Source organism: Lepidochelys kempii, chromosome 6 (assembly GCF_965140285.1).
Source record: "Lepidochelys kempii isolate rLepKem1 chromosome 6, rLepKem1.hap1, whole genome shotgun sequence".
Lineage (NCBI taxonomy): Eukaryota > Metazoa > Chordata > Testudines > Cheloniidae > Lepidochelys > Lepidochelys kempii.
This window is the reverse complement of record NC_136385.1, coordinates 107,035,110-107,056,264: the sequence shown is the minus strand read 5'-3', so window position 1 is coordinate 107,056,264 and position 21,155 is coordinate 107,035,110. Positions and strand designations below refer to the sequence as shown.

The 21,155-nt window shown below is 43.9% G+C and overlaps 1 protein-coding gene across 4 annotated transcripts in view; it reads right to left on the bottom strand.

Moving 5' to 3' along the window:
* Positions 1–21,155, bottom strand: part of BDKRB2 (bradykinin receptor B2) — a 46,296-nt gene that overhangs the window by 7,050 nt on the left and 18,091 nt on the right. The window contains exons 2-3 of one of the 4 annotated variants that reach the window (XM_073349583.2): positions 12,470–12,542; positions 1,563–1,646 (exon numbers count right to left, since the gene is read on the bottom strand). The exons of 1 other annotated variant lie outside the window; for it this stretch is intronic. The gene's annotated coding sequence lies outside the window, so the exon portion shown is untranslated. Of the gene's footprint in view, positions 1–1,562; positions 1,647–6,058; positions 6,148–12,469; positions 12,543–21,155 lie in introns of those variants that run through there. 2 more of the 4 variants (XM_073349586.2, XM_073349585.2) reach the window with 2 other exon arrangements.

Sequence of the window (21,155 nt, the reverse complement as noted above, 5' to 3'; positions counted from 1 at the left end):
AATCATTCTTGTGGCTCTTGTTTGAACCCTCTCCATAATTTCAACTTGCTCTGGAATAGTAGACACCAGGGCTGGACATAATTTTCCAGCAGCGGTCTCACCAGTGACAAATACAGATGTAAAATAACCTCTTTACTCCTACTAGAGATTCCCGTGTTTATGCCGCTAAGAGCATACTGTGACATTTTTAAACTGCAAAATGGTCTTCCTGGGTTTGAGCGTAGCTGTCGGGACTGAGCAACAGGTATGGACTTGCCTTATGCCAAGTCTTTAAAATGCGGTAACTTTTATTATAGTCTTATTGGAAGCTGAGTCAAACGTATTTTTAATCAGGGCAGTTGTCTGATACGGCTGGCACCTGGACAGCAAAAGGACAACTTTAGATCTCACTGGAGGGGTCTGCTGTCTATTATGCAAATATAGGCTGTGCTCCGGTTACTGCCGTTGCTAGCTGACTGCTGGAAATGTACAATCAAACCCATACTTGCTGGATGCAGGATTACTGCAAAGCTGACGGTAATTGATTAGTACTGTGGTATCTCAGAACCCCAGTCAAGATCAGGATTCTTTTGTGCAAGGTGCTGTAAAGGCAGGTAACAAAGAAGATAGTCTCTGCCCCAGAGAGTTTAGAATGTAGATGTCAGATAGGGCAGGGGAGTGAAACAGACAGAGGGGGCTGGGAAGATGAGGTAACTTTAAAAGGAACAGAGTTTAGCAGACAAGTAGATATCCTGGTAATCTGTGTATTCATTCCCCATGAGCAGTATCCATGCAGTGTTCTCAACTGTCCAGAATTCACATTGTCCAAAATATAACACCTTCTCACACCCATATCTAAACTCAGGTGCATATCCCTGTCCTCTGACATCATCATTTGCTCTCTGTTCTTCTCAGAACCCATTCAAACAACCTCCCTTATTGTCTTCAAATGCCTGCCTGGTTTTGGCCCCTTACCCATTTTAGTATTGTCTGAAGAATTAGCAGCATGGCTTGGTGAGTTACGCTGTGACCTAAGGTCTTGGGGACACCTTGATTTTTGGTGCTGTTTGGTACAATCAATTTGGATTTACTTACTACAGTTTAAAACCAAACACACTCATACTGGGAGTTTTATGTGTCACATTGTGCGTATTTTGATTGTAGCTCCCCCTCCCACCCCGGCCCTTTGTTTGTTGCTCACTGTCTCATATTGTAAAAGCTGTTTGGTGCCAGGATCATGTCTTTGTGTGGACTCCTTTTATGCAGTACAGGTATAATGTTAAGGCTCTAGGAGCATGACCTCCACCATGCTAAGCAACATTATCACTGCAAACTCCTTTGTACAAAAAAAGGGCTCCCACCAGACTTCTCTCTCCTGCTCTATTCAGCCTCCTGCAAAATGCTGAAATCACTTAGCAAAAGTCCAGTCTTGGTAGTGGCAATCTTTCACCCAGTTTCATACAACACTGGTATCTGGACACCAGTGCTAATAAATTAAATATCTGAGAGCTCTGAGGCTGTGGTAGGTCCACTTAATGTGTTGCAAATAACTTTGTTTTACTCCTTCTTCCTGTAGCACTTACAGATTTACGCCATAAATGTACGCAGGAGACTGGTGGATGACTGCCAATCAATTGGTCATTCCTGAACAGAAGTCCTGTAGGATACTGCAATTAAACAGAAGTTGTTTATCTTCCTGTTAGTAACATAAAAGGTTCTGAATTGGTGAAGAGCAATATAAGACTCCTTTATGTTGTGCTCTGTGGTTGAACATATGCACATATTTAAAAGCCATTCATTTGCAATTCAAAGAAAGTTCATAAAGGTTGGAACATTGCTTGGCAATTTCTTATTCCTTCTCCTCATGATTATGACTAGCAGAAGAAGAATATCCCACTGCAGAATGTTAATTTTACAGTGAATAGCAGCACAACAAGGAGAGAGTACATGTTTTAGGATATTTCTCCCTCACCTCACCTCATATCTTTGGGATTACATTTTTGGAAAGGAAGCATTTACAAAGACAATTCTGTAAAATAAAGCAAATTATTGGCATTGTAGCCTATGCAATGACCGTGATTTTGTTTTCTGGGTACTGGACCCTCATACTTTAAGAAGTCTGCTCTCTGCTGGAGTTAGCTAGCTTCCATTTTGTGCTCAGTTGAGATAGTATGTGTGAAATCCTCTCCTATCTCAGTGCCCTAATCCACAGGCTAGTTTGAGGCAGATTTCTCTCCTGCATGAAATAGAGATCCAAGCTCCCCCTGCATATCAGGCCGAGTGGGGATTTGAACCCAGCTTTTCCAGATTCTAGCTGAGTGCTCTAGTTACTGGGCTAAAGGCACCACTTCCTCCATCATCTATATTTTGTATTGTTCCTGATCTGGTAGGCATGTTCTTTAGCAGCCTCTGAGCACCCCTACCTGCCAGGGCCCCAAAGGCAAGATACATGGGGAAACATCTAGTTTGTGAATCCAGCTGCAGCTTAGATATGAGTTAGGTGTCAAGATGCTCTTAAGTGGCTTTGTGCACGTCCAGTTACAGAAATTTAGGCACCATGGGGACTTTAGTGGTGGAAACTTAGGTGCCCAGGGACTTCAGGTACCTTCAGGGCTAGGCAGCAACTGAGCGGTGGTTTTGTGAATGCCAGTGGTGCCTAAATGTCAAATTTAGGCAGCTAACGTGGCAGTTAGGTGCCTACGTCCCCCTTGTAAATCCAGCATTAGCTGAATCATCCAAAATTCTGCTAGAGATGCCCAGGCAATCACCAGTGAGCTTGCTGCACCATCCTTGAAAGGAATGCAGTATGCTTCCCTCAGTGACCAGCCCCTTGGCTAGCCTGTGTGGAGTGGAACCATGATCCAGCCCCCATCCTCAGTCTGGTCCATCACCTTTTGAACTCAATGGAAAGACTCCCATTGACGTCAATGGGGGTTGCATCAAGCTGCCTCTCCTTCTGTGCCCTCTTTGAGTTACTGGGGGCTGAAGCGACCAGAGTGTAAGTTCCCAGATTCTCAGGATTCTGGCCAATCCCTGAATTGAGCTGAAAGATACAGGAGCATCTTGGGTTCTACCTTACCCCTCCCATCTGTGAGCATCCATGCAGGGGCTAGCCAGAATCTGGCCCAATGTTAGTTATAAAACTTTGGAGATGAAAAGCACTTTGTAAGAATCAAATATTGGTACAGATGTGGGAGTAATTTATGAATGAATTTATGAACACTGCATAAGCCAGGATTTTGAGATCAGTTTAGGTAATATATTTAAATGCTGCAACATGTTCTCTGTAGTGTAGACGAGCACTCATTTGATATTACTACTTATTTTTTCCTGCATTTACTGAGCGATCCATGGTTTACACAGCTGTGGAAATGCTAAGTGTCGTAAGCCATGGTTTTCAAACATTTACAGTGACATCACACATCCATTAGCTTATTTATGATAAATTATGTAACAATAAATAAGTTACATGTTTACACACAGAGTGTAAATATTGACCATGCACGATACAGAAAGGCTAAAACCCAAGACAGTACCTTTCCAAGGATGGGTTGGTTTCATTTCTTTGTTTAAACACTGTCCAATGCTAGAAAACCATCACAACTAAATAGAAATGGCTAGGGAACCTCAGCTGAAGTAACCTGGCAAACAGCTCAGGATTTGGCTCAGAGACTCTGATGTTCATCTCACCTTTGCTGTGCTGCAGATTTTTTTGCACAGTTCTCTGTGTAGCTACTTATCTCATCTCTCACAAGATCAGGCAGGCATTAACAGTAATTGCTTTCTTTGCTCTGAAGCCACTCTTCACATTTCAGACTGAGGAACTACTGGAAGTTAATTGTTGAACACAAGGCACTATTTCTAGAGTGCTTAAGGTCTCTAGTCTCCTAGGGTCTCTCTGATGTTGTAAAATATATGCATATCCTGAAATGGCTGTTTGATTACATCAACTGGAGCTTTAGGGCTGAATTGAGTCACCCCAGGTTTCCCTGACTCAAGCCTTAGTGGGATCCAGGAAGTGGGCGGGCAAAGCAATAGACAGATATTTCTTGCTTTTGATGCCATGTGGTGGGGTGTAAACACCACAGAGGTGAACAAAGGGTTAACAGAAGTCTGAGAGCTCAATTAACCCCCTTTGCTCTATCTGGAGGGTGTGTCAGGCTTGGTTTATCAGACCCAGCTGGGGCAAAGCTAAGCCTTCTACATAAAGGAAGGAAGTGACAGCTACAGGGGAGGCTTAGGAGGAAAGTAGGCTGGAGTTTCCCTTCACTCTGGGAAAGGAACTATGAGGAAACTGTAGGAGAGGAGCTAGCCCCATCCGTAGGCCCTGTGAAAAATAGCCAAGGTAGTTGATGTTCTGGATTTGGAACAAGGACCTGGGGAGACACTGGTAGGACTAAAAGCTCAAGTCAGACTGAGTGGGGATGGCTTTAGTTTGGTTTGTTTGGGGTTTTCTGTGTTCTGTTGGGAGATACAGGGAGGAAGCCTGGGAGTCTACCGCTTTGTGAGAAAAGGGGAATGGCAGAGGAGCCCTGGATGGGATTAAGATGCTCTGTTGTTAATTAGAGTTGTGGGACATTGCTACTCTGCAAGGAGTAAGACTTTAAGGTGATTTGGCTGGAGGACTGAGTCACCAAACGAAGCAGATCATGGAGGGCCAAAGTGGCTGTTGGCAGGGACACCAACTGCGGAGAGCCTGCTGTGCCATGTCCCCTCATGTGGAGGTGCGTTGGCCAGCAAGTCGCTTTTCTGTGTGCTGCCTGTGGAAGTGTGAATAACTTCTATCCCCCCCACCCATAATTAAAGGAGGAAGAGACTGTATTATTAAAGTAAAAATGCCCATTTCTTGACAATGGTGGCTTTCACTAACTAGGTATGTCACAGCTAAATAGCTATGATTTCTGACTTGGGTCCATTGAGAAATAACGGTAATTGATAAATAATGTTCTGTGTTTGTGTAGAGCCTAACACACAAGAAGACCCTAACCCATGACTGGGGGGTTACTAAGCACTACTGTACTACACATAATAAAAAAATATAATACGAATGAGAGAGCACCTTCTGCTGTGGAAGCTCCAACATTATTTACCCATGTAGAACCCAGTCCTGCAATGCAATTCATGCAGGTTGTCCCCTTTGCCCATGCAGTGAGGTCAGTTGGGTTCTAGGACAGCATAGGAGTCTGCTGACATATAACTCATTGCAAGGTGGAGGCTTTTAAACATAATTTAGGAATATTTTGTTCCCTGGTAAGAAGTGGCCATGTCTGTGGCTTTTGGAGGTGCTGACCTGCTCTCGCGGGGCAAAGATGCACAAGTGCGCATTTTTGAACAGAAAATACTGAAACTTAACTGTTGTTGTTACTACTACTGCTCTTCCAGCTTCGTTCTCTTAAGAAAACAATGTCCAAGTGATCTTGTTTGTGTATGAATTTTTGTCTTCCATGACCTCTTAGTATTGAGGCCAGTGAAGGAATCACTGACATCTCTTAAAGACATTGGTCCAAATTCAGCAGGGACATAACTTCACCCGAGATAACAAAGTGTCAGCTTGGTCCATTGATTTCTTCCCTTCTGATTCTCTGCTGCTAAGACCAGAACAGGCTGAGCTGTATCATTGCCAACACCTTAATGTGAGATTCAGTCACAACATCCTGAGCATAACTCAGCTTCTCTGCTCCAACGGTTTCTATATTTTTAGTCATACAAGATATCTGACTTCCCATTTGACACCGTGGATTAAATTTATGGTGAGCATAAATTGGGCATATACCTCTGAACTCAATGGAATGACAACTACTTGTAAGGGAAGGCATCACTTGGCCTAAAATGACTGGAGATATTAATGTGCTAGATTTTGTCAAAAGAGTAGGCTTATCTCAGGAACCTACTCATGACTCTGAGTTCTGCATTGCCTCAAAATGGTAAAAACACAACATGGAAATATCTGTGATGAGTTAGCTTCAGGATCCATTCAGGAAACCCAAGATAAGCTTTCTTGTGTTAGTCCTCATATGGACAAAAGTCCCACTGACTTCTGCAAGATTGTGGGTAATCAATATGTAGATCTCCTACTCACCTAAGCCTTTACCAGGTCTACCACATCCCATCTGCTGGAAGATTATCATGGCAGTAGTGCCTCCGAGCCTCTAGTTATGAACCAGGACCACATTTGTACTGTACAAACACTGAAGAAAAAGATGGTGCCTGCCCAAAGAGTTTACAATAGACGTATAAGACAAGAGCCAGCAGGTGGATACAGACAGAAGGCAGAGCACAAGGAAAAAAGGAGAGAATTCTGGTCAGCATAATAGGCAGTGATCTCAGCACACACCAGCTACCTAACTGTTCTCAAATGAGGAAAAACAGCTAATCATAGAAATGTAAGTTAGGGCTGGAAGGGACCTCAAAGTCATTAAGTCCAGCCTCCTGTGCTGAGGCAGGACCAAGTAAACCTAGACCATCCCTGACAGGTGTTTTTGTCCAACCTGTTCTTAAAAACCTCCAGTGAAGGGGATTCCACAATCTACTCCAGAGCTCAATTACCCTCCTAGTTAGAAACTTTTTCCTAATAGTTTAATCTAAATCTCTCCCTTGCTGCAGATTAAGCCCCTTACTTGTTGTCCTACCTTCAGGGGACATGGAGAGCAATTGTTCTCCATCACCTTTATAACAGCCCTTAATATATTTGAAGACTGTGATCAGGACCCCTCCTCATCTTTTCTCAAGACTAAACATGCCCAATTTTTTTTACCTTTCCTCATAAGTCAGGTTTTCTGAACTTTTTATATTTTTATTGCTCTCCTCTGGACTCTGACCAATTTGTCCATATTTGTCCTAACATATGGCACCCAGAACTGGACACAGTACTCCATCTTAGGCCAGTGCCAAGTTGGGAGGGACAATTTATCTCCCATGTAAATACCAATCCTGTTAATACCCCACAATCTTAGTCTTTTTTGCAACTGTATCACTGTGATGGTATCCAGGATCAAGAGGCACCTCATCATTACCTGCCCTTAATGTGAGGTGGTCTTATCTGTACCTGCTGCAGCTCAACTCCCTGAAACCAACAATGCAAGCACTAATGTCCAGGTCTCCCCACGTCTTTCTCTCTCAGTGCACGCTAGTGATAGGCATACACCACCCCCAGAGTACTCAAGAGCGCTCCCTGAAGTGCCCAGACCCTTGCCACTGAACGCTCACAGAAATTACATCAAGCTGGGAAGGACTGCAAGCGCTTTGGAAGACAGCATTAGAATTCAAAATGACCTTGACAAATTGGAGAATTGGTCTGAAATCAACAAGATGAAATTCAGTAAAGGCAAATGCAAAGTACTTTACTTAGGAAGGGAAAATCAAACACACTGCTACAACATGGGGAATAACTGAGTAGGTAGTAGCACTGGTGAAAAATAACTACGGGTTATAATGCATCACACAGTGAATCTGAGTCATCAGTGTGATTGTGACCCTAAGAACTGCTCAGTGCCAGCTGGAAAAAGATTCACTATTCTATAACAGCAACTTCTAACAGGCCTGACAAACTCACTGCACCTAGCACACTGCTTTCATAATATTTATCTATAATGAATGCCATGTGAGATCTCAAATGAAAGCCTGGATCACACTCGTCATTGATAACATTGTGAAAATATATATATACAAATACCACGTAAGAAGTTGTGGAGCTCACACATATACACACACACAGGAAAATGTTTTAAAGTCTAAATCAAAGCAGGGTTGACAAATGGCTTTTTGCCAGACAAAAGGAGGTATATTCACCTGTTTGTTTTGGTTCACTTGTAAATTGAACATTGTAAGCTAAAACAACAAAAGCCTTATTTTCATACAAAATCAGCAGGAGGAAGTGAAGCCAGCATAAAAGCAAATAAACCCCAGGCGGGAGGACAGGTCACCCTGACTCTGGGAACCAACAATGAATTTTGAGGATATAAGGAGAGGCAAAAGGACACCTTGTCTTCCTTCACCAAGGAAGGAAAAAGGACGGCACATTTTTCATTCACAAAAAAGGGATGCCAGCCATGTTGGCTGGAGATAGTGGGAGATAGTTAATCCCATCTAATGTTGCTTTGGACAACGATTTAGCTGGTTAAGGTTCAGTTTGCACTCTGGGAAATGAGTTATAGAATATCAGGGTTGGAAGGAACCTCAGGCGGACATCTAGTCCAACCCCTGCTCAAAGCAGGACCAATCCCCAACTAAATCATCCCAACCAGGCCTTGTCAAGCCTGAACTTAAAACCCTCTAAGGTTAAAACTACCACCTCCTTAGGTAACCCATTCCTGTGTTTCACCACCCCCCTAGTGAAAAAGTTTTTCCTAATAACCAACCTAACACCCCCCTGTTGTAACTTGAGACCATTGCTCCTTGTTCTGTCATCTGCTACCACTGAGAACAGTCCAGATCCATTGGAATGACCATTCCAATGAGTTTGGCATAGGTGTTAACATATTATGGTTCAATTATTTAGTAATTTGGGTCTTAATAAGGGATGGGTTCTGCTGTAATATTCAATGGGAGTTCAGTGCATGGTTGGTATCATGTCCAGAGTAAGCCCATGTGCAGTATACATAGATCTTACATTTACATAGGTTTTCTTTTAGGAGCTACAAAGGGCCAAACCAGTATTCTGTACATCCCAAATACATGTGGCTAGCTTTACAATACAGATGATTGCCATGGGCAGCAAAATACTAGGGGCAGGAGGAAAATGTGGTTCGCAGCTGTTTATTATTTTGGGAATAACGGCAGGCTCCAAAGTGCAGACGTTCACCCAGGGCAAAAATCCCAGAGCTGATGCTGTAAGTAGGGGATTAGATCTTAGTTACAAGACAAATGTAGGGCAGAGATATCAATACTGACACAAAAATGATATTAATAAAATTATATCATGTTATATATCATTATAAGATGTTATTAAACTTGCTTGTGTGCTAACTGAAGCTTACAATATATTTATCATTGCTTTCATACATACAGTGCTTGGATAAAAGTATGTCAGATGCATGTATTTTTGTTTGTTTAATTAGATGAAATATTCAAGCTAATCAAAGGAATTTTAGGAGGCTTCTACCTTATCTTCCAAGGACAAGCAACTATCCGGGAAGATAAACATGGCTTTACAGACATAAAATGTTTATTACCTCCAGGTCTTTCTACACTGACCTTGGAATGCAGTTTTATAACTTCTATTTTGCTTTAATATTCTATACTATTTGCTTTTATACTATGTAGGGTAGGGATAGGGTCCAGAGTGACCTAGACAAATTGAAGGATTGGGCCAAAAGCAATCTGATGAGGTTCAACAAGGACAAGTGTGGAGTCCTGCACTTAGGAGGGAAGAATCCCATGCACTGCTACAGGTTGGGGACCGACTGGCTAGTGGCAGTTCTGCAGAAAAGGACGTGGGGATTATAGTGGACGAGAAGCTGGATATGAGTCAACAGTGTGCCCCTGTTGCCAAGAAGGCTAACGGCATATTGGGCTGCATTAGTAGAAGCATTGCCAGCAGATTGAGGTAACATCACTGGTGAGCCTCATCTGGAGTAGTGTGTCCAGTTTTGGGCCCCCCACTACAGAAAGGATGTGGAGAAATTGGAGAGAGTCCAGCAGAGGGCAACGAAAATTATTAGGGGGCTGGGGCACATGACTTGCGAGGAGAGGCTGAGGGAACTCGGCTTATTTAGTCTGCAGAAGAGAAGAGTGAGGGGGGATTTGATGGAAGCCTTCAAATACCTGAAGCGGGATTCCAAAAAAGGATGGAGCTCGGCTGTTCTCAGTGGTGGCAGATGACAGAACAAGGAGCAATGGTCTCAAGTTGCAGTGGGGGAGGTCTAGGTTGGATATTAGGAAAAACTATTTCACTTAGAGGGTGGTGAAGTACTGGAATGGGTTACCTAGGGAGGTGGTGGAATCTCCATCCTTAGAGGTTTAAGGCCTGGCTTGACAAAGCTCTGGCTGGGATGATTTAGTTGTGTTAGTCCTGCTTTGAGCAGGGGTTGGACTAGATGACCTCCTGAGGTCTCTTCCAACCCTAGTCTTTCATGATTCATTATTATGATTCATGCTTTGTACAGAATATTTGATAAGAGTCTGTAATTACAATTGTAAATATACTTCAAATGGTAGATTGAAAATCTAGAAACCATTTAGTCAGAAAACCAACCAACCAGCCAGAGTGTCTTATCAAAGAATAGGACATATCTCCCTTTGTATAAGATACCAGCTTGATACAAAGGTAATCTTTTTTTAAGAAGAAAAATCATATAAAACATTCATGTTTTAGGAAGAGACCTGATTGTGAAAGGAATGCAGGGTATATTATCAGAGTAATTAATCTAAGTAAACCCACACAAAGCATTCTAGAAATATCCTAATTGAAATGAATTTTATAATTGCTCTTAAAAACTACATTCAGAAAATACATTCAGGGATGCATCCGATGAAGTGAGCTGTAGCTCACAAAAACTTACGCTCAAATAAATTTGTTAGTCTCTAAGGTGCCACAAGTCCTCCTTTTCTTTTTACATTCAGAAAAGACTCTAGGAAAAATATGTATAGTTAGAAGTGTTTTAAACCTTGTTTATTCCTTAAATGTTTAAATGGCAAATACCTTTGTGAAACCCACACTTGCAAATAACTTAGCTAAATGCAAAGCTCCTAATATCATTTTTATGTAAATGGTAAAATGCTTTATTTCAAGGTCACCTGATGCTTTAACTGGTTACTAATATGAGATGTCATGTGAGTATAGAAATATTTATATTAATGGAGAAATGAATCATATGGCAATGCTTAAGCAGCCCTTCACCAAACTTGTGAAGACAAGAAGAACCTCTCCAAAGATTAGTAAAAAGAAAAGACAATATTTCTTTGACCATTTAAGAATTTGAAAAGACTATTTTGAGAGCTGACTTCTACAAAGAAAACAAAAGTATTTGGATTCATTTGAAACTGAATTTGAACTCCTATTAAACTCTGATGGAATTAAAGGGTTATCTAAGAAAATGGACTGAATAAAAAGGAAGAATTAAGTTATCTGATGCTTCCTGCCACAAGAACAAAGACAATTAAAGAACCATTGTGTCTTGATCAGGCCAACTGCATGTTCAGGAGCTGCAGGTGTCACCTAAGCCAACACAGAAGACATGAAGCCAATGAAAGATTGACAGCAACCAACTTTGAATCTAAACAGGCCTGAAAGAGGAGCATTTTCATAATTTCATGGAAATAGGACGGAAGAGAGCAAAAAACCCTGTGAAGTGAGCACCTTTCACACACAAGCCTCTGCTACCCTGCTTAGACAGCAAGCACTCCACACTCTTCCAGTCCATCTCTACAAGCAAGCTGTTACACATAGGTAAGAAAACAGAGAAGACTCAGGAAGAAACCAATCCAAGAAAAATCTCCCTAAAACTTCAATGTGGGTGGGTCGGTGAGAGAAAGTTAACTACGACACTGACAAGGGATTACCTTGAAACTTGTATAATTCTTCTGGAATGTAGAAATTGAAATGTGATCGTAACTTAATATTTTAAGTTTTTCCTGATAATCACAAAGTGGTTAGACCATGTATTTCTGAAGACTATACAAGGGCTAAACATTGCTAAACAGAGAAATAGTGGGATTTAAGATTCTTAATATTGGTTAATAGACCTATCTCAAAACAGATCCTTAAATGGCTTCTTCTAAAATATTTTCTTTGATTTCAAAGGATGTACTTCAGATTGCTTACTTTACCCAACTATAAACTGACTGGTTATTTATTAATAACTAACAGATCTACCCGCCCTGAAATAAATTCTTTTTCCCATCTATCAACATTCTTAATGATCTAAGGATATACTAAATAATGGATTCATAATAATTTTGGGAAACAGTATATGGTACTTTGGTTTTAGTTTACCAGGAGAAAAGTGCCCCCAGAGGCAGTTCACTCTCAAGTGTGTACTTTCTGTTGAAAGCTCTTCACAGAGAGACATATAGAAGAGTTTGTAATGGAAGTAACCAGTTTATCATTTGTGTTTTGTTTTAATGTTTTCTTTTCCTTTCTTTAATAACTGTGATGATTTTGCTTGGTCTTAATCCTGGTGTCTGTAAGGTATGTAAGAGAACCCCTGTGACTAAATTAGTGGAGTCAGAATGCCTGAAATAGTTTTATGAATAGCCTGTATCAATCCATCTTTTGATTTGGTTTTGTCAGATCTGGCAGTAAGAGGAACAATTAGTAAAAGCTAGCATACCATTTCTTGTTTCTCAACACAGCCTTTCTCCCTGAAACTGTTTTCCTAACCAACCTTCTGCTTTTACCGGTCTCACAGCATGTATGCAGACTGAATATTTTCATGGTGATTTTGTGTATTTCCTATACAAAATGACCTCAGTTTGTGGGTTCATCTCCTTGAATCTCTTGTGTAACATGAACTTGGCTAATATAGTTGAATATCCCCCTGAGAATACTTACTAATTTAGAAGACTTGCTCCTTTATGTAAACTTTAAAACTGCAGTAAATATGTTTATCGAGGGGCCATCTGAGCTGTGGAAAAAAGAAAATATATGCCAGACAGAAATGTTGTGATAAGAGTGAAAGGTAAAAAGAAACCTAGTTAAAATCTGCTTTAAGTAAGGGTGGCTCATCCTGCAATATTATGCACAAAGAAGAATGTCTTCCACTGATTCTATTTTTTCATAGATTCCACTGTTACGCTGGCAGGCTAGAGGCCAGCTCTTGCCCATGCTGCAGGCATTAGCTAAGACCTGACAGCCTCATAAATGGAGACCAGACCAGGTCACCTGTTTGTTAGTTTTGATCCAAAAACTGTAGGTATTAGTCTTATAAAATGTTTTTAGTGTTTAAACTCTATGAAATGCTGCTATGTTGCTACATGCATTAATATCACCTATAATATCTATATCCCATGTTATAAGGTAAAATTTAAGTGTTTGCTTTGTAAATGTAGAAGTGGTTGCTCTGGTGAGAAGCATTACCAAGTGTGAAGTACTAGTTTGCCAGAGGAGGTGTCCTCTCCTGACCAACAAAAGAAGGCCCATAGACACCAGACAAACCCTGGAACATCAGAGGACAAAAAACTTTGTTGATTGCTCCCCCCTTCACCATGAAGAGGAGATGTGCACATGAACTTGTCCCATTATCTTGAGCTCTGGGGGAAGGGAATTAAGAAGAAATTGCATCTTTTTGGCTGCTGAAACTCTCAAGGGCCAGGTTTCAGAGTAACAGCCGTGTTAGTCTGTATTCGCAAAAAGAAAAGGAGTACTTGTGGCACCTTAGAGACTAACCAATTTATTTGAGCATAAGCTTTCGTGAGCTACAGCTCACTTCATCGGATGCAGAGATTCCCAGGGGCTGCCTCTCGGTCTGCCGTGAAGGACACTTTGAATAGACAGATCACTGCAACTCTGTCACTCTTAGGATTTAGATGGTAACCCATTTGTATGTATGTGTTTGCTTGCTTTGCTTTGTAAATAACTCTCTTATTACTTTTTCCTAGTTAATAAACCTTTAGAGAGTTTATTACAGGATTGGCTACAGGCAGTGTCTTTGGCGTAAAATCTAGGATACCAATTGATCTTGGGTAACAGAGTAACAGACGTGTTAGTCTGTATTCGCAAAAAGAAAAGGAGTACTTGTGGCACCTTAGAGACTAACCAATTTATTTGAGCATGAGCTTTCGTGAGCTACAGCTCACTTCATTGGATGCATACCGTGGAAACTGCAGATCTTGGGTAAGTGACTGATCTCTTGGGACTGGAAGCAACCTGAAAATGGTGTGATTGTTGGTGTAAGTGACAATTTATCACTAAGTCCAGTTTGTCTGGGTGGCAAGATAGACTGGAGAGACTAAGGGGGCTCTCTGTGATGCCATGGTAAGGCTGTTCTAGTGATCCAGGAGTTCACATTTGTTACTGGTTTGGTGAAAGCTAATTATAGACCCCACCACTGGTTTGGGACATCAGCTGTGTTCCCTCTAAGGTGCGTGGCTGCACAGGAACCCATCAAGGGCCGCACACTTAATGAGGAGAGCCGTGCAGGTACGCAGCCACAGGGGTCTGGAGAGGAGAGAGGTGGAGAGTGAGGTTCAGGGCCGGCTCTATCGTTTTTGCCACCCCAAGCAGTGAAAAAACCTGTCGCCGCCGAATTGCTGCCGCCACCGAAACTCTGCCGCCCCTTTCTGACTGCCTCCCCAAGCACCTGCTTGGAACGCTGGTGCCTGGAGCCGGCCCTGGTGAGGTGGAGAATAGGGGGTGGGCGGGGAGCTTGGGGCATGCAGGGCTGCAGTGGGGAGAGACACCTCTCCCCCAGCCCCGGGGCTGCAGTGGTGGGGAGAGGCACCTGTCCACCAGCCCCGGCCCAAGTCTTGGAGCTGCTGCGACTGGGAGAGGCACCTTTCCCCTGACCCCAGCACCAAAGCTGCTGCGGCAGTTTTTTGAAAATCACTTTTGGAAACAGTTTGAAGAATAGGAGCTTATGCCTAACAGTCTCAATGATAAGAACATTTAACATCTCCTACTTATGTGTACGTTGCTCTCATTTTGAAAGTCTTTAAAGATTACAAAGGAGACCTTTCTGTTCCACATTAAGATATTGTTTGCTGTTAAGTAAGAATACATGAGAATTAAAAAAGTCATAATGTGTCATAGGTCTAGTAGTGCAAGCAATCAAAAGCACCAAAGTGGAAATAAAGGAAAAGCAAATGAAAAATCTTTCCCTATTTCTGTTCCCTTTATAGGAAAACAATGCATATCAAGAAATAAAGAAAACATACTGCGATAATACACTTTGAAAACTAAATTTTAAGAGATCCCACAGCATGTAATCTGATGGCACAGTATGAAATTACAGCTGTCATATCGCATCTATAGGTAAGTGCATTGGGCTCATTTATATTTGGAAAAGATGAAAAACAATTACTTCTATTGTTTTTAAAGTTGTCTCAGTTACCAGCAAATCCAGTGGAAAAAACAAGTTGCTAAATTTCCCCCAGGAGCAATCCATTCAGTTCTGATGCTGTTCCTTTCTATTACCTAAAGGGAAATGTGGAATAGATGCAAAACCTATCCTGCTGCAACAAAGCAGCAGGAAAAATTATTACATAAAGGGGAAATCTGGAAGAGTCTTTCCAACATAATGCCTTTGTTATAATACCCCAAGTGACCAGGGGATAAAAACTATGGAGTCTGATCCTGTTGTTACATGACAGGTTTCAGAGTAACAGGGGTTTTTCAGAATCGAAAGCAGTAGTAACTTAACTGTTTCTCCACAGGCAGGATCAGAAATAAATCAATGGGAATGCAGTGCTTCCATCTGAGAAATGATTGATACCAAAAAGCATGTTCTTATCTAAAACTACTAATAGATATTAAGCACACACACACACAATAGGTTTAGGATATCCTGGACATGGGCGGCGGGTATAATAGGCAAGAGGAGGCATTGCCTCCCCTAGCAAGTCGTACCTGCCACCCTATACCTGGGCCATGATGCCCCCACCTGCCTCTTCCCCTCCCTGCTCTGACACTTCCTGGAGGCTCCCACGGCCTACTGCTGCTGCCTGGTGTGAGTCTTCCTCCTCTACTCCACTCCATCCTCCTCCCCCTTCGGAGGTCCCTGCAGCTGCCGGTGTGTGCATCCTCACCCCCATCCTTGCAGGGTGCGGGTTGTGTGTGTGTGTGTGTGTGAGGATGTGAGCAGCAGGCCGGGGAGTGAGGAGGGGAGGGGATCCCCGAGTAACTTTACACAGTGAAAAAGCCTTTTCAGACCAGAGACCTAGTAGCAGATCACTAAAACTGTTAAGGGCCATTAAAATGGTAAGGAAGCCATTTAACAGGCATTTGCCAACACCCAGCAAGCCTTTGGCCACATTCAGCTGGCTTTGATATTGTAGGAAAATGTGTTCTTGGGGTTAAAAACAGTTTCCAAACGACCCGTCCGTTATTCTTTGTACCAAGTAGAAATATTTTTGACTAACCTGGCTCAAGGAGGAGCTGACATAGCCAGTGAGTTTATTTCTTGATCTAGTCATTTTATTCAAACCCAGTTTAAGTAAGCGAGTCTGGCAAGGAATTCTGTGCAAGAACAGTCATTAAACTACTGCCCTGATGCAGGTTGTCAATGACAAACACTTTTCAAAAGAAACGGAGTACTTGTGGCACCTTAGAGACTAACCAATTTATTTGAGCATGAGCTTTCGTGAGCTACAGCTCACTTCATCGGATGCATACCGTGGAAACTGCAGAAGACATTATGTGTTTATATAATGTCTTCTGCAGTTTCCACGGTATGCATCCGATGAAGTGAGCTGTAGCTCACGAAAGCTCATGCTCAAATAAATTGGTTAGTCTCTAAGGTGCCACAAGTACTCCTTTTCTTTTTGCGAATACAGACTAACACGGCTGTTACTCTGAAACTTTTCAAAAGGATAGATTAGGCTTCAGGGCGCAGGTAGCCTGACTTTTCATGTCTCTCTATACAGTATATACCAAATTCCCTGCCATGCAGAGGAGAATCCATCTGGCAATTGATCTATAGCTGTTTAGTTTCCGTAGGGGAATGTTATTAGCGCTTTAAAGGTGAAATGGGGGTAGGGCCTCGCGGTGAGGGAAAGGGAGCAGCAGGGTGAGGAGGCGAGCGGCAAGCCAGCTGCACGGCAGGCGGCAGGGGAGGTTTCGTGGCGGGGGAGTCTGGCAGGGAGGTGAGGAGGTGAGCGGCAGGTGGGCGAGGGAGGAGGTGAAGAGGTGAGTAGCGAGTCAGCGGTGAGCAGATGCTATTTTATGCTGAAATCTTGTACAAATAGTGAGCTCCACTCCCTCACCCCCACCCCAACTTCACCTACATCTGAATGGGAAAACAATAATTTTCTGGGCTTGAGACTGATCCAGAAACAAAACTGTAGGGTTCAGATCTAGGGATTCATGTCCAAACCCCTTTCATCTGGATTCAGATTTGAGATTCCAATTTTGGTCCATTTTACTTAAAACTAAAAGCATTGTGACAATAGTGACAGAAAGTATCCCAGCAGGAAAGAACTACTAACTGAATTCAGGCTCATCTCTGCAGGCCAGCGGGGGTATTTGGTTAGCTTTGTTTAACAGGACACTCAAAGGAGCAAGCAAGGTGAATTGGTTTTCCTCCATTACATCATTTACCAGCATACTAGGGGAAGTCAGCCATCAAAATCTTTGGTCTCTATATACTTGACACCAGGTCAGAAATAGCAGTCTGCAGCTGTGAGTACTATACCAATTGTAAATAGTCTTTTAAAAAGTTCCAATAAAACAAATGAGGCCCAGAGATTAACCTTTAGCCTCTCCTTGCATTTATCAGCTGCTTTAATGTTTGCCACTTTTATTCATGGTGAATAAACATCATTACCCTTTGTTATTGCATCTCATAGCCTAGCTTCCTTGCCAGAGTTTAATCTCTTATGGTTTTTGTTGTTGTTGTTGCAGGGATATTACTCACTGAAAATGTAGTTTGAAATATCTATCACTCAATCTGTCCCTCTGGGTGGACGCAGCATGGATACAGAGCCCTTAGAGAGACCCAGTTCACCATTGTTCTAGGGCAGTGGTTCCCAAACTTGTTCCACCGCTTGTGCAGGGAAAGCCCCTGGTGGGACGCGACAGTTTGTTTACCTGCCGTGTCCGCAGGTTCGGCCGATCGTGGCTCCCAGTGCCCGCGGTTCGCTGCTCCAGGCCAATGGGACCTGCTGGAAGCGGCGGCCAGTGTGTCCCTCAGCCCGCGCTTCTTCCAGCAGCTCCCATTGGCCTGGAGCAGCGAACCGCTACCACTGGGAGCCGCGATTGGCCGAACCTGCGGATGCGGCAGGTAAACAAACCAGCCCAGCCCACCAGGGGCTTTCCTTGCACAAGTGGCAGAACAAATTTGGGAACCACTGCGCTAGGGCTACCTTACAGCAGCTAACCTGGTGCAGAATGGCTACAGGGCAAGCATAACTCCCTGCTCCAAGGAATACCCTTGGTGAAAGGGCTTCTACACCGGATCCAGAACTGTCTCCACCAACTGTGCAGTATGTTGGTAGCAGGCACAGGCGTAGGGGGTGTTTGGGGATGGGGGCAGAAAGGAGGCTACTCTGCTGCTGGAGAGGACATGGCTGAGGCAATTCTGCACCATTGTAATAGCCTGAATAGGAGAAACAAGCTGCCTCCCTCTGTCCCTAAATTTGCTTCGTCACAGAGATGGATCAGCCCCGCTATGCCTGTAAGTGGCTGTATTATGTTGCCCATACTGCTCCTAGCTACACATTCTTTATGTGCCTTTGTGGTGGATACCTGTGGTGTCGATCTGTACGGCTGTGATTTAGTCATGGAGGTCTGTGGCTTCCAAAGACCTCCTTGACTTCAGCCAGCGCTGGCTGGGAGCTGCAGGGGTCCCAGTCAGCGGCGCAGAGGGGCTAAGACAGGCTGCCTGCCTGTCCTGGCTTCGTGCTGCGCCCTGGAAGTGGACAGCAGGTCCGGCTCCTGGTGGGGGGGCAGGAGGTTCTGCGGTGCATGCTGCTCTCGCCTGCGGTTCCCGGCCAATGGGAGTGCGGAGCTGGCGCTTGGGCAGCTTGCAGAGCCCCGTGGCCCCCCTGCCTAGCAGCCGGACCTGCTGGCTGCTTCCAGGGCGCAGCCAGGACAGGTAGGGACTAGCCTGTCTTAGCTCCACAGCACACTGACCGGACCTTTAGCAGCCCGTTCGACGGTGCTGACCAGAGCCACCAGGGTCTCTTTTCCACTGGGTGTTCCGGTTGAAAGCTGGACTGCTGGTCACCCTAGTGGTGCGGGCCCCTGGAGCTCTCAGCCTGCCCGCAGCTGCCCAGGCTCCCCATTTTGCCATGGATATTTTTAGTAAAAGTCAGGGACTGGTCACGGGCTTCCATGAATTATTGCCCACGACCTGTCTGTGACTTTTAATAAAAATATCCGTGACAAAATCTTCGCCGTATCGATCCGTCCTCAGAACACTGCGACTGTGTGCTGCCCACAGCTTTTCCCTCAGGAAGGCCCCACCCAAATCTTTGGGCTCACAGGGAGTAGTAACTCAGCCATGGTAGGGACTTCCTTTCGCTCTGATTGTTGTTTTCGTTCAATTGAATAAGTCATTTTAGACTGAAAGTGTTTTCATCCTGACCAAGGACATGGGAGGAGGGAGGAAGTCTGCAAGGTGGCAAAAAAAATCCTGGCAGCTACCGGGCGATGACTAGCCTGCCCACACCCAACCTGCAGGAGCAGAAGTGGTGCTGCCTATTGCTTGGCTGGCCCTTAAGTCACTCTTAGGATGAGAGTGAGATATCCCAGGTGTACTGTGCCTAAGGAAAATTCTACACCACGCTTCAGGTTGACTGGCCCCCTGCTCCCCACAGACACAGGAGGAGGTGATGGTGTGAAAAATGAAGAAGTAATTTGCGGACCACTAGTTTCCTGTCCCCACATCCAGAAGATCACAAACACAAGGGAAGGGAGGCTGAGGCTGTGGGGGAGGGGGCAGCCTGGGGGGAATAGGCAGGCAAATCCTGCTTAGTGTTCAGGGTGAAAATTGTGAAATATGACCGTTTTGGATACGTTTTCGGGATGGGTGAACTAAAACCAAATTTTGCATCAACCGCCCCCCCCCCCCCGGTGAACTAAAGCCACAATTTTGTGCGTCCCTAGCTGAAAAGCATGACACAAACTAAATTAATTATTATGTACTTCATAAGTAGCTAGAAAACCCTACAGTGTCTCACTCACATGCCTTTTCGCCCAAGGACTTGTGCCCTGTGTTTGGCTCATTGCTGAGAGAGATGGTTAGCCATTAATATAATGTTTCCTTTCCAGTAGCTGGCTCGCTGTCTAGCTACACAGTGTCTTTATAATCACATTGTTCTGCTAACCATAGTGTGTGGGAAGCAAAGGTCAGTGCACATTTTCACGTCTCCAACAGAGCAGCGGGGGAGAAACAAAACACTTCTTGAAGAAAAAAAATTAAAAAGAGTTTTGGCATCAGGATGCTCCGCACAGACTTCCTCTTCTTCGCATGTGACAAGTGTTTGCCTGGGAAGTCCAAGCCAGAGCGGTAACTAGGCATATGTGTGCCTGGGACGAGCAAGTATATTTGCGTCCCCTACCAGAGGCCACATGCCCCCCCCCCATATTTTTTGGTTGCATCCGCCCAACCCAGACAGAGTAGGTGGCTAGGTGGCCGCCTGAAGTGAGTCGGGGGTGGAGGTGGTGCCCCCACCCTGAGCCCCGCCACGTGGGGCTGGCTCCATAGGCAGAATTTGACTTCTGTATTTGGGGGGCATAGGGCTTAATAAAAATGTTTACGGCTAGAGAATATGGCTGTTAGACACACCAGTGTGTATACATGATGTGGTTGTACATTCACACAATCAGAACAGAACAGAGCTAATGTGGTATGATGTATCTGACACACAAACACCCCCTGACCCTTCCTCCTGTTCTTTATACATAGCACCAGAATGGCACTTCATATCTCCAAGGTGTTTTATAAATACCTAATTAATTCTCATAACCTCTCTGGAAGTAGGCAAATTTCCCTATCCCTAATTTACAGATGGGGAAACTGAGGCACACAGGCTCATTGGCCTTCCAAAGGCCAAGAGACATCGGTATCTGAGGCAGGATTAAAACTAAGGAGTGGATGGCTCCGAACACCAGGCCTGGCCCTTCTCCCTGCACCATCTCCTCCTAAGCACATACTCCACATATGGAGTTGTGTGCATGTTCTAAACACATTTGATAACAGCTCTTTGATCATTATTCCCGAAGAGGGGGAAAGGGTCAGTTCATTTCTGATTCAACTCCACCTGTGCCACTGGAGAAGGCTCCTTCTTCACCCCCCATTCAAAGGAGTTTGCATTTGCAATTCCTGCATTATTTCCTCTGGCTACATTAGAGTCACTAGTATTTTACTCATCATGACATATAAGTCACCAAAAGAGCCCTGCATGAGTCTTTATTCAGTGCTTCCCATTCCTTCCCTCCTCAATAAAAATATAAGCCTCTACTCCCTAGTTTATGGTGCCCTTACCAGTCAGCTAACTCCGTGCAGCAGTTAGTGCTGAAAGTACCTAATAGCATGTCATGCTCACACTGGAGCTTCACTGGAGGGAAAGCAAAACCCAAA